Source organism: Berghia stephanieae, chromosome 3 (assembly GCF_034508935.2).
Source record: "Berghia stephanieae isolate SIO BIC M18660-M18661 chromosome 3, UCSD_Bste_1.3, whole genome shotgun sequence".
Lineage (NCBI taxonomy): Eukaryota > Metazoa > Mollusca > Gastropoda > Nudibranchia > Aeolidiidae > Berghia > Berghia stephanieae.
The window spans coordinates 19782486-19797485 of NC_088362.1; the positions used below are offsets into that span (position 1 = coordinate 19782486).

The 15000-nt window shown below is 35.9% G+C and overlaps 1 protein-coding gene across 2 annotated transcripts in view; it reads left to right on the top strand.

Annotated features, from left to right (window-relative positions):
* Positions 1-15000, top strand: part of LOC144967302 (uncharacterized) — a 118083-nt gene that overhangs the window by 76371 nt on the left and 26712 nt on the right. For both annotated transcript variants that reach the window (XM_078904362.1, XM_078904361.1), the window contains one exon: positions 14704-15000. This exon is cut by the window's right edge and continues 1067 nt beyond it. The gene's annotated coding sequence lies outside the window, so the exon portion shown is untranslated. The remainder of the gene's footprint in view (positions 1-14703) is intronic.

Here is a 15000-nt window from a genome sequence, read left to right on the forward strand (position 1 = left end):
GGGGATCGAACCTCAGACCTCCTGATTACCGGCCTGAGGTTTGATCCCAAATCAAGAGAGATGATTTTTTTGGGGGATATAGTTTTCTCGTATTTTTCTGTCTTGTTTTGTATGGCACAATTTCATCCACAAATTTTTCATAGACGTCTATCTTTAATTTTAAATCAGACGATAACTTAATGATTGTCATCCTTTAAAAACGACGCTATTTAGTCGCAAAGCACTTTCAACCAGATCAAACACTCCCAGCTGCCAGACTTACTTACACTCTCACCACCTGGTGGAAATGGGGTTCATTAATATCTACAATTCAACCCAGGATCAAATCCTCATTGCATGTGATTCGAGTGAGTGCTCTATCGATTGAGCTATCGTACCCGACACGACAGCTCCAATTCAAGCATCTTGCTCTTTATAATTTGTCTGGATTGCCTGGGAATTGGCAGAGGGGCACGTCTAAAACCTAGTTATACAATTTCTCCGACTGTTTAACCGACATGAACGCAGTGCAACTTGTTATTTATCACCGCATCGCGTGTTTGGTGATCTATTGAGGACGATGATGACAATTAGAGCAATTCCCATCTTCTCATTGAGAATGACATGAAGGAATAATTTGTTTCCCCGAGTGATAAATGTCCTTGAAGCGTTTCCTTTAGGCTCAAATTAAAGATAGAAAGAAGCCAATGGGCTCGTATTGACTGACCCCATGTTCAATTGTGGCTTTAATCTAACTCCCCGTACTCTCCATAATAGATTAATTAGCTGGGTCTATCTGCGGCGGCTATGTGGTCTTGTGGTATGACACTCGCCTTCGGGTGATCGGAAAGTCCTGAGTTCGAGTCCCACTTAAAGCGGCGCATAGTTGAGTCTGCCTTGAATCTCAGGTTTGAGAGGTTTTGCCAAGATGAGGTTTATTTAAATCAATCGATATTTGTGACACACCGTATCAAAGCGGTATTATGTCGGGATCCACTCGGTAAGGGAAATTGAATTCATAGCCACAAATATCCAACTTGGGTTTAATTTCTGTAAGTTATGGTGGAGCATAAAGACTATTTCTTGCATTGCAAAAACTTCTAAGCTTCAATTTCTCATCATTCTATCTCTAAGTTCACTTTTTGGGCTGTGAATCATCCCGACATAATACCGTTTTGAGATGGAGGGTCACATTTGAAGGACTAGTTTTCTGACTAAATTTTAAAAATCGTGTCTTCCCAAAGTACGGCAGATAACTTGTTGATTATAATTTAATGATATTATGTTATCGGCAGAATCACATTTTGAAAATTTCATTTTGACCAGAAAACTTTTACTTCAAAGATCGATCGATTAAAGGGGGCAGCGTGGCTCACCGGTACGGTCTTTGCTTCATACCCGAAAGGTACCGAATTCGATCACCCGCCGCTGCGCTGTGTGGCCTTGAACAAGTTACCTCGCCCTAGCTTAATTTGCGGCGCTGCACTGCGGCTGATGCCTGGGTTATTCTAGTCTTCCCTTGGAATAGACCCTCGAGACAAATTCCTCTATGGGATGAATAAAGGGAATTTCATTATTTTTAAAATTTATTTTAAAATTTAATTTTGGCCAGATAACTTTTATTTCAAACATCAATCGATTAAAGTATTCCTTTAAAAAAGTAGACCTTAAGAGGGGGAGGAAGGCGAAGATAAATAAAGAGTTGTATAAAACATGGCGAATCCGCGAAATGCTTCATGTAGGAATGTAATGCATTGTGTCGTGTTGACAAAGGGAAATTCCGAAACGTTTACATCATCTGTCCTCGTTAATCAAAATTGAATTAAAGCTTCCATTTCCATTTCATTTGACTCTTGTTATTCACATTATAATATGAACGTTAATATTTATTTCATTTATCATCTTTAATACGCCTTCTCGAAGGCTATCATATTCAATGACATTCCTCTTCGAACGTGGGAGTCCTGCCTCGAGCCAGAAACCATAATATTATACAAGAGAGCAACGCACGAAGACAGTCAATAAACATTTGGAAAGGAAGCTAAAATAATATTTTTTAAAAAAATAAACAAACGAAGTGTAAACATTCATTTCTCTCTAAAATTAGTTGTCAAATAAAACTGTTTCAGGTGTGGTCTTTGTTCCCCCCCCCCCCCCCCAAAAAAAAAAAACAACAAAAAAACAACACAAAAAACAAAAACAAAAACAAAACAAAACAAACTATTTAGATTGAAGATACAGCTTTATTGAGTATAATATTTACCTTTGTACAGCTTTATAAACATAAATTTGATCCAAACTCCTATTTGCACAAAATATGCGCTTGCTCACGTGCTCTCTCTCTCTCTCTCTCTCTCTCTCTCTCTCTCTCTCCTCTCTTTCTCTCTCGCACACACACACACACACATACACACACATACACACAGACACACAAAGTCATATTAAGTACTTACAAACAGACACACAAACCCTCAAACACCGAACATGTACAAATACACACAAATCCACGCTTCTAGCTTCACACTCACACAAAAATTATAATATTTTAGAAAGAGATAAACAAACAGACAAACCGGAACAACAAAATACAAAAGACAAACCCCAAAACAAAAACATTTAGCTCCAATTTTCGAATAATATTTTGTAAATGAAAACAATAAATCATAATGAGAAACCACGACTCAATGTACTTAACATCAAAAAACGATTCAGGTTCTCAATATTTTGCAGAATATTCATTTCAAATAACATTTAAATAAGCGGGGTCTTCATACTTCTATTTATTGCTTGTAATTACATGATTACATTAAAAAAAGAATTAATCATAGGTTGAGAAACAGATAAAGATTTGCTTTTGGTTTGTTTGTTTACATACATTTGCTTATAAGGCTTATTATACCAAGCTGCTAGAAGCTGTGGACTGTAAAAAGTAGTAAGCAAAAATGAATATAACAGCTTCAGAAGAGAACAAAATACCAAACTGGGAATGTTTCGGGCTCAAACCTTTCCTCAGCCAATATAATAACAAAAACAATAAAAACATACATATATCACGATGTTGTTGGCCGAAGAACGGTTTTGAGCCCGAAACTATCCGTGTTTGGTATTTTGTTTCTTTTTTTAAAGCGATTGGATTTATTTTTGTTTATTATGATTATTCTTAAAGAGCGTAACTTACAAAAAAAACGTACATAAAACCAAGAATATTTATATTCCATGACCTCAAAACGATTTTATTTCGGGGTGACATTTATGCTGAAAATATGATTTATAACCAAATATATCAGACAAGTGTTGAGTTTATGTTTTTATTGAGGAGAATGAGTACGCAATATTATAACGCCAAATACCAAAATGTCATATTCGTGATCAGTTTGGCTTTAATTTGTCATTATATAATCTGATTCTTCCCGATATAATACCGTTTTTAGTCGATGGGTCACAATTACTCACCTATATTCAATAGATTGTTTTCTTTATAATTGTTTTTTGTTTGTTTTGATGTCACTCAGGGGTCCATAGGCAAAATATACATACTGTCACAAACTTATTTCTCTCTCTCTCTCTCTCTTCCCTTGTCCTCTTCATCTCTCTCTCTCTCCCTCTCTCTCCCTCTCCCTCTCTCTCCCTCTCTCTCTGTCCCTTTCCCTTTTCTTTCATTCTCTCCATTCTCAACTACTGTCTTATCAATTTCCTCTTCCATTCCATCCTCTTCTCCTACTTGCACCAATTTCTCTTCTCTTTTATTCTTTTCCATTCCTTTTACCTTTCCTCATCTCTTTCTCCTTTCTTCTTCTTTTTTACTTCTTTTCATCTTCTTCTTCTCTCTTCTTCTTCCTTTCTTTCTTCTTCTTCCTTCTTCTTCTTCTTCTTCTTCTTCTTCTTCTTCTTCTTCTTTCTTCTTCTTCTTCTTCTTCTTCTTCTCTTCTTCTTCTTCTTCTTCTTCCTTCTTCTTCTTCTTCTTTCTTCTTCTTCTTCTTCTTCTTCTTCTTCTTCTTCTTCTTCTTCTTCTTCTTCTTCTTCTTCTTCTTCTTCTTCTTCTTCTTCTTCTTCTTCTTCTTTTTCTTCTTCTTCTTCTTCTCCACCACCTCCCCTCCTCTTCTGCCTCATCCCTCCTTTTTATCTCCTCCTCTTCCTCCGCCTTATCCTCCTCATTACTCGTCGTCTTCTTCTCCAATTTACTATTGATCACCAGTTATTCTTGCGAGCTTTGTAAGAATGATTATTGGACATTCATTACTGATAGCTTACAATAATATTCATTCTATCGCATCACATTTACCCCCCCCACCCACCCCCGATATCATTGTGAAAACGTTATGACCAGGTTTCATGTTAGAATTATATAGTTCCCGGTGTTTAATCTTCGTCTTACCAACTGTAGGAAAATCGTCACATTCGTTACGATACAACAAACATTATTCTTATTCAAATTTCTTTTGCACATCATAACATTTGAAGAAATGAACAGTGTGTTGTAGAGAATGTTTTGCTAAAGAAATTATGTATGACAAGAACTTAGACTGCTATCGTGTTTGAGTGATAAAAAATCTATTTTTGTGTTAGTTGGGTGTGAAGTTTTGGGGAAAATCCTGAAAATGGCGAGTAAGGAGAAAGTTAAAGGGATCTTTACTTCAGAACCAAGATCTACCGGAAGACTGTCTTATCGTAGAATGACTGGCGTTCATAACAATATCAGTTTACCTATTCTCTTTGCAAAATTATCGATTCTGATAGAGTGTTTCAGACAATGTTACTTGATCACCGTTACCTAACAACAGGGTGGAGAGAGAGAGAGGGAGAGAGAGAGAGAGAGAGAGAGAGAGAGAGAGAGAGAGAGAGAGAGAGAGAGAGGAGGGGGGAGTAATCGCATTCTACCCTGTGGATTTGAAGCAAAAATCATATCGTTATGCCACACTGACCTAACGTATAACATGTAAAAGAAAGAACTGAACAAGTATGTATGAAAGGTACCAGACAAAGCAAGAAAGCAAAATACAAAAAAATGAAAAACCATCCCAAAAATATCAGTCGACCTCAACTGGGGATCGAACCTCAGACCTTCTGATTACCGGTCTCAGATGGTCTGAGGTTCAATCCCCAGTCGAGGTCGACTGATTTTTTGGGATGTTTTTTTTCTTGTATTTTTCTTTCTTGCTTAACCTGGCACCTTTCATATATAATATTTCAGTTCTTTATCTTACACCGGTGCCTGCTCCTTAATTTCTTAATTTCATATGTAAAACCTTTGTAACTTGAAATTGTCAACGTACTGCAGTCGTATTTAACATAGTTATGCTAAGCGGACATCTTAATCATAAGTAATTTAGTTTCTCTAAAAGTTATTTTTTTTTGTAGGCCAGTCGTAATTAACCATGGATTAACATCTTGTAGATATAGTACAAAACAATTCTTCTGATTTCAAATTACAGAAAATTACAAAAGCAGTTGGAATAAAAAATTATCCTGTCTCTTCTATTTCAACTGAGTCTAAAAACAATAACCAAGGGTTGAGTTGTGTCAACTTCAATCATCCTTTAGATACATTCGACCGTAAAGTGATCAGTGTCTCACACATCCGTCGTGAGCCGTAAGCAATAGGGAATGAGATTAGCGGAAGAGTAGCGTCCGTTGATTGGACGTCACCCATAGTCTGTGACGTCACCGGCGGAAAAGTTATTAGAGAGAGAGAGAACGTCATGTTGGTTGTGCACATGCGTCTCTCGTCCTCGCTTTCGGTGAAAGCGGCTTGAGACACTTCAAAACCAAATTGACGTTCTCTGTGTAAGGTGACGTCCAATCAAGGGACGCTACTCTTCCGCTAATCTCATTCCCTATATATAATAAGAACTATATAAAACTCACACTAAAACCTTATTCGACTCATACCCGTCCCAGCAGGCTACAGTCCTTAGTGTTGTTCATGATCGCAGTCAATGAGGAAATGGAGAAAAAGATGGATGGCTCCATTTCCTGCTCGTCCCGATTATCTCACCCTTGAACAATGCATAAATGGCTTCAGTGTCTGAGCATGAGAAATCTTACAATTGGGAATACGTGATAAGTATTGGGTTTGTTTTTCTTTCCCGATTTCCCTGATTGTTCATATAGTGACAATGATAAAGGGATGGAACATAACACATTGCATGACTCCACCCCCCCCCCCCCCCCGCTCAAAAATTGAAGTACATTTAGTACAAGAAACTAATATCATAAAACAAAATGATTTATAAAAGCGCATACATGGGTGTTTCTTTTCTTTTTTTTTTTTACGAAACCCGCGGAAACCCGCCGAAAACCATAGTCTCATGTTCACTCCCCATTGGTGTACACTGCTGCCTCCGTCCCAAAACTTTGTCGGGTTTCGGCGGGTTTCGCAAAAAAAGAAACATTGCATAAATTCCTCATGTGATCAGAGACACCTTATAGCGAATGAAGAGTTGTAAAAGTGTGTATGAGACAGTCAGATAAAGACATAGAATGAGAAAAAAAAAGATACAGGAAACATAGAACATCCCCAAAATAATCAGCTTGTCTCCACTGGATCAACTTCAAACCTCCTGATTACCGGTCAGACGTGCTACCAATAGTTGGGTAGCCCCTCTCTCTGTGGTGCAGAGGTAGCACTTTTATGTATTCAGAATGCACTCCTTCAGTGCATGTTTTCAGCACCTTATAAAAGTAATCACTTGGATTGTAAACTCTGGATTCTTTAAAAACGGCCAATCATGTTTTAAAAAGCTCAAAAGCTCAATTATTTCTCTTTAAGTCGTATCCATAAATCAAACTAAACGGACCTTGAATTTTTACCAAAGACCTTGACGATGAGAAATTTATGTAGCATGTGATGTTATGTCGAAACGGTGCTGGATGTTTTCATGAATATAACGTTTCATTTTTTTGTTGTTGTTGTTGTTGTCATTTGAAGTCATTTTCAAAATTTATCAATTTCATCGCCCAACTTAGGAAAACAAAAATTATCTTTGGACCTCGTTAACCCCCTTCCCACCCCTAACGACTCGTTGAATTTTAAATATTTCAATTAAAAAAAAACAATATAAAAATATATTGAGCTTTTATATAGCGCGATATTCACTAAACGTGCTAAAAGCGCTATACAAGGGGTCCCTGACCAACAGAAACATAAAATTAGACGGACATGATGCTGTTAGGCGATATTACATATTTTCTCGACAGAGACAACGCTGTTAACGGCCAGGTACTAATTTTACCCACTGAGTACGGTGAGAGAATGTGAGTAAGAACGTTTTTCAAAGGACTCAACTATGCGCTGAGCGAGGATCGAACCCAGGACCTTCCGATCCGAAGGCTAGTTGTCATTCCACTAGACCACATAGCCGCACGACCTTACATTGTCAAGATGATACATTTTCTCTTTGAGAAACTGGCACTATGTCGGAACAGGCAATTAATCCAGTTCTTCCTGACCTCCATCACTTTCTTCAACCTACTCTGTCATCCCGCCTCTCTGGGTAACCAAACATTCCCTTATCGAATAAACGGGTAGAAAAACTATCTATTCTACAGCTTGAGTATACATGTGATTAAATTATACGGTCTAGCTTGGATGAGAGAGAAAGACAGAAAGAGAGAAAGAAAGAAAGAAAGAAAGAAAGAGAGAGAGAGAGAGAGAGAGAGAGAGAGAGACAGAGAGAGAGCGAGATGATCAGGAGGGGAGAGAGAGAGAGAGAGAGATAGACAGAGAGAAACAAGGATAGACATATATATATATATATATATATATATATATATATATAGAGAGAGAGAGAGAGAGAGAGAGAGATAGAGAGAGAGAGAGAGAGAGAGAGAGAGAGAGAGAGAGAGAGAGAGAGAGAGAGAGAGAGAGAGAGAGAGAGAGAAGCTAACTGCCAAAACTGTCAAAATGAAGAATATAATTTTCCCCATTCGGCAAGAAAACGCTTACTTTATGTGGCTAGAGTCCCTATACTGTCAACGTACTCTAAAACAAAAACACGTATCCAAAATTTTCGTCCTTCTGTTATCGATCCATTAAAATGCCCCTCATCTTGTCAAAAACTCTCAAACCTGGGATTTAATTAAAGTTCCAGGTGTGTGAGTTTGTTTATGACAAGATTGGGGTCATTTTCAACGATAAAAAAATCATTAACCCATGTCTGATATTTTTTACTAACAAATCAATTTCTTGCTTTTAAACTACACTCAGATAAAACCGATTTGAGCCGATTGGGTAAAATTGAACAAAGGAAAATAAAACCCAACAACCCTCCCCCCCATCCCCCAGTCTGTCCATGAAACAAAACAAATAAGAAACAAAAAAGACAACCAAAAAGAAAACAACAAAAACAACAACAGCAGCAACAACAACAACAATAACAATAACAACAACAACAACAACAACAACGAGACAATAAACAAAATAACAGGAACTTCGATATGATCACATTGCGTATTATTGTACTCGGGTTTTATTTTCCAAGCTTCAGGTTTCATTTGTCGTTGTCAGCTTCATCCCGCCCGACGTCATAATAATCTGATCCACTGACGTAAAACAGTAATCATGTCGAGGTGATTCAATTGCTGAAAATTGAATTTGATATTTTTACCAAGTGAAATTCGTCTTAAGTTTGTTCTATTGAAAAACTTAAAAGTGATAGAAACTAAAACCTCATATTATTTGTCACTTTTATTTTAAAATTACTTTTTATGTGTTTGTTCAACTCGACATGATACATGGGCATGCATGCGATGGATCTCATTCTAAATCCTATTTATTATACATAATATTTACCGCATGCCTTTAGCCTTAGCTCTTTTGCTTGCAGAAATCGTACAACATCTCAAACGTCAGCTTTTGACCATTTTTTCAATAAGAGAGTCCATTTTTACTATGACGTCATTTGTGTTCAATATAAATAACAATATTGGTGCTCCTTGTGGAAATTTGCAATTTAAATGCACTTCCATTTAACGTATAGACAGACTTTAAAAATATGAAATGGATCAAAAGATCTCTGGATTTTCCGGGGGTTTTTTGTGTGTGTGGGACAGCCCTCGCATTTTCGATCGAACGATAACGGTACCTTTCTTAATCTTTTTAATCGGAAATTGTGTTCAGACCCTTAATAACTTTGTCAGTTAACATCCGCTATAACTCAATTGACTTAATCGTTTCTTGATTTTTTAAAAAAATGCCATAATTTACGTGAATTACGTTGTTAGAAATCAATGTCCTAAATGACTAAAGCAGGTATTCAAAACGTTTTGGCTATAAATTGCCGAGTGTTCTAATCTCCGGTTAGAAATTTTTACTTGCCTTTCTAATTACTTCCGTTATTTTTATTGCCTGAAGTTTATAAAAACAACTAAGCAGAAACATTCTTTAACACTTATACAAATTTTTTTATCAATGAATTATATTGATGCCGTACGCTTAGGTAATTTACTCACAACGTTCCGCCAGCCGGATATAACGCACCAACACACAAAACTGTGTGTACCTTTGGTCACTTTTAGTCTGATTGACATCATTTTGTAGAAAAATACTAATAAAAATGGCTTGATAAAAACAATAATAATTACGTAGGTGAGTAAAGAGCCTTTTCCAAGGGCTCAACTATGCGCCCCTTAGAACGAGGTTAAAACCTTAGACCTTTGTTTCAAGGAGAGAGAGTCATACTACGAGGCCACACAGTCACACAAATAGATATTATGCATACACTTGGTTTTTTAAGCTTTTCTTATAAAAGTTGAGTGAAAATAATCGTTTTTGTTCAGTGCTTTTTTTTCTAAAACTTCAGAAATGTCCTAATTCTGATCTTATTTTGGTTGTGCGACAATGTGGTCTAGCTGTATGACATTCGCCTTCGGATCGGAAGGTTCTGCGTTCGAGTCCCGCTCTTAGCGGCGCATAGTTGAGTTCATGGAAAAAGCTCTTTACTTACATTTTGTCATCGTACTGAATTGTTAAATTAATGAGTACCTGGTCGTTAAAAGCGTTAACGCTGTCGTAAAAAAAATTGTAATGTCGCCTGACAGTCGTCATGTCTCGTCCCATAAGTTAAGTGTTGTTGTTTGCTAGGGACTCATTGCAAAGCGCTTTGATCACGTTAAGTGGATATTGAGCTTTTTATATACCTACTTAAGGTGTTTAAAAAAAGAGAAAACCCCAGTTTGATATATTAGAAGACTACAATGACCCCATCTATTAAAAATTAAAAACTGAGACTTGTTATATTTTCAAATATTAGATTTATGATTTTTTTAAAAATCTTCATAATCCATCAAAATATAACAAAGTAAAATGTTTCTCCTCAGTTACCAACCAAATCGAAAAATAATATTTGTCAAGACACAACAATGTAACACAAGCTCATCGATAAAATGATTCACAGATTTTCTTTCTATGTTTTATATATGTGAATAGCAATAAGAACCAATGTGATAAAACTAGCGGTCGTTTTCCACTCATTTAGTTCAATGCAAATGTTACTGCCTGAAAGAGCAATAGTCAAATAGAATCTAAGCTTTAATTTGATTAACAAAGAACCCCCCCCCCCAATTAAAAAAAAAACAAAAAATAAACTGACAAACAAACAAATTAAAACAAAAACAAACAAACAAAAAAAACAAAACAAAACAAAAGAAACAAAGCAAAAAAAAAAAAATATATGAATTAAACATTTCTTTTAAAAATAAATTCAAATCATAACCGATGAATGACTATAGTTTAAAAAAAAAATTAAAGCTCAGTAACCACATATTATAAGTTGTTGCAGACTTTCAATTATCAGATTCCTTTCTAACAGGTTCCCAGTTTAGTAATGAAAGAATGTAATTACACCGGCACTATCCTCACAGATGACGTAGAGTTATTCATGAAGGCGATATATTAACAGTCTTTATGGTCGCTATCGGAACTATGCCTATAACTTTTTGTGACTGCGATAGTGAAACAGTATCGTATTAAATACATTTAATCATAATGATATAGCTGCATGACATGCTATAGCTTTATATGTTATGATATGATGGGATAAATAAATACATAAATAAATAAATAAATAAATAGACACAAGCACACATTGCATGTATACATACATATATATTTTTTTCTTTTTCTTTTTATAAATTTTATTATTAAAAAAACATTATAGAGAGGGTTCACAGCGGAAACGTGCACTCTTTGTGATGTATACAAGTATTACGTCGTTCCCCAGCTACTGGGTAATCTCCGTTGTGCGGCTATGTGGTCTTGTCGTATAACACTCGCTTTCGGATCGGAAAGTCCAGGGTTCGAGCCTCGCTCGGCGCATAGTTGAATCCTTGGAGAAAGGCTCTTTACTCACATTCTTTCACAGTACTCAAGTGTAAAATGAGTACCTGGTCTTTAACAGCGTTGTCTCTGTCGGAAAAAAAATTGTAATATCGCCTAACAGGCGTCATGTCCCGTCTTACTTGTTAAATGTTGCTGTTGACCAGGGGCCCCTTGTAAAGCGCTTTGAGCACATTTAGTGGATATTGCGCTATACAAAAGCTCAATAAAAGCTCAATATGAATGACGTGCTCTCGACAGGATGCACGTATTCTGCCGTGCTCTGCAAAGAATTTGCGAAGTCCCAGGTTTGAGAGGTTTTTTTTGTCAAGATGAGGATCATTTAAATAGATCGAATTTTGAAGGACGAGTTTTCTGGCCAAATTTTAAAATATATTCTTTTTTCTCTCCACACAGTACGACAGTATTGATCTCTAAAAGGCGTGGTAGATTGACGGGACACTCACTGACTCGGAAGTGGGAATAGAGTTCCGTACAGTGACCTGCCGCATAAATAAACTTTTTGCCGTATTGAATAGAGCACAAAGACCAATGTGGAACCCTTAGAAAAAAACATAGTTTAAGTGTGCTTAATATAAAGATATTACAGTTCTATGGATGGGGAAATACCTGACCCATCAGTTATAAGTGTGCTGGGTATGTTTAATTAGACCGAAAAATAATATTGATTAAATGGAGATAATAATAGACCATTTCGGGTAAAAGCAAACAAAAACAAAACATAAAAAAGCAAAAAAAAAAAAACAAACAAAACCAAAAAAACAACAAAAAAACAACAAAAAAAAAAAACAAAAGACAAAACAAAACAAAAACAAACAAACAAACAAACAAACAAGAAAAACAAACAAACCATAACCAAAAAAAAACAACAAAAAAAAAAAAAAACAACAAAAAACAAACAAATAAAACAAAACAAAACAAAACTTTTCTTTACATTTTCACTGATTCGCTTACGGTAGATTCGCGTAGACACCTTTTCGTGTTCGTTCCTATACTTCGCAGAATAAAATACAAGGTCCCTGAAAAGTCTTGACGCTGTTGTATCTTCAAAGCTATACTAGATACGAAATTGACAAAGGCATCAAAACAAAGCTCGGTTTATGTCCTTTCCGTCTATCATTTCAAATTTATTTCAGCATAGTCACGTTCCCATCCACACAAAGCCGCCAACGATGCACCTACACATCGCCATCACTGTTAACATTTTGCGCTTGATGTGTCTCTTACGTCTTTAGAAAAGGAAAAAAGTCAATTGAAGCTAAATGAGAACTGTGCGGGGGTGTTCTACGACTTCAAGAAAACTTCCTCTTTCAATCTGATCATGCATTTATGTGAACATCTCGATAGCCAACGGGCGCAAACCTTTCTGTTGGTGCGGCTATGTGGTCTTGTGGTATGTCACTCGCTTTCGGATAGGAAGGTCCTGGGTTCGAGTCTCGCGCTCGGCGCATAGTTGAGTCCTTGGAAAAGGCTCTTTACTCACATTCTCTCACCGTACTCAGGTGTAAAATGAGTACCTGGCCGTTAACTGCGTTGTCTTAGTCCGAAAAATTGTAATATCGCATAACAGGCGTCATGTTCCGTCCTACATGTTAAATGTTGCTATTGACCAGGCACCGCTTGCAAAGCGCGTTGAACACATTAAGTGGATATTGCGCTATATAAAGCTCAATTTTTTCTTTTTTTTTCTGTAACTCTACGATATATCGATCTATGAAACTCCAAGCCTTTGTAAAATGTCTGATTATTTTATCAAGCAATAAGTCGATTAAGTTCGTCAACTTCTTTTGTAGATTTGCTGCGGTTGATGCACTTTGTGGACGACCACTTAAGCGTCTGCTCATTAATGCTGGTGGAGACAGCATCAGTTCCAGTAAAGCACATAATATATAACCCATCAATGAACTGTTTCGAATACCCACGAGTCACCATAAATACCGTTTCAGCCGTTTATGACTGTTTACGCGTGCACATTTCACTGCAGTAAAGAACTCAGTCACAGCACGTTGTTTATTGCATACTTTTTGTGTGTGATTTCTTCGACTGATATGATGGAGTATGGGTTCTTTCAGATAAGATAAATTGAAATCAAGAAATAGCATTAACCCTCTCCTTACCAGCCATTTTCAGGATTTTCCCAAAAACTTCACACCCAACTAAGACAAAAATAGATTTTTTAATCATTCTGACATAATAGCAATACACTTCTGGTCATACATAACTTCTTTAGCAAAACATACTCTACAACACACTGTTCATTTTCTTTAAATTTTATGATGAAGAAAAGAAATTTGAATAAGAAAAATGTTGGTTGTATCGTAACGAATGTGACGATTTTCCTATACTTGGTAAGGAGAGGGTTGAACAAATTTTGGTGACACATGCATTAAAATTTATACCTATAATGCTTTAACTATTATGACAATCTAATACATATAACATAGTCCATGTTTACTTGAAGAAGGCCAAAGGCCGGAACGTCGTTTGTTTTGTGTTGTTCCCTTATATATGAGTCACATTTATTCACTTTATCTTTCTCTATATATACACAATTAGAAATACGTTATATAGAGATAAAAAATTGCAATAACATAATCGGACTCGTGGACATTATAATATAGCATAAATAAGAAAAATAGTGAACAAATAGCGCATCCTACTATTGGGTATGCCATTCTGATGTGTTATTGATGATATGCATTAAGGTAAATATTCACAATATCCTCCAGCCAAATCAAAGATATCAACACACAATACTGTGTGTAACCTTTAATCTTTATAGTCTGATTGGTATAATCTAGTGAGTACAAATCATAAACATGGCTGTTAAAAACAATAACTAAAGACTGATTAACGTCAATTTAATTGAATCATGAATACATATATTATGAAAACGTTATTATTTATTGTTGGCCTAAATACACAGTTTACATACATATTTTATGCATAACAACAACTAGTAACAAGGACAACAAAATATAAAAGTAATAATTTGAAAAAATAATGATGTATGTTTTTAAAAATTAAAATCAGGTTTAAAATCAGTAAGCCCTTTAAGACTTTGAAAAAAATACTTTGCTCGTAAATGAAATACTATAAATACCACATAAAATTTGACATGTCTCACTGTTTCATTAAATATGAATATCAAATATTCGGGAACAGAAAACAGATCTGAACTAGTTTGAAAATAAACCGTTGGTACTATAAGTAAATAAAGTCAATTGGCTAGAGACAAAGGGGAACAACTCTTTCCTTATAAGCTCAAAATTACAAGTCCAGAACAAAGGTCATATTATATTTTCTTTCTTATATAATTTATATATTTTTTATCATTGCTAGTGTTACTGGTCTAATTTGCTCCTCTTTCCATTTTCCTTTCTTTCCAGAGAATGTCAAACAAAACTTGACCTTTTTCGCAACTGTGGGATGAGAGAGATGTCGTCATTAAAGGATGCGTTCAACCAAACAGCCATCATTGTGACGTACTGCTAACATACAGAGAAAATAACGATGTCTGAGGTAAAAGCAAAACTATACAACACCCAAATTTAGGAACTCTTTCCAGATTGAGGATTGAGATTCTACACCTGGCAAAAGAATATCCGTTCACTTGACTTCTAGATTCTATGGAAACCTATAATATAAGCCTTTAACCGGATTATTTTAGTGTATGTGCTACCTCT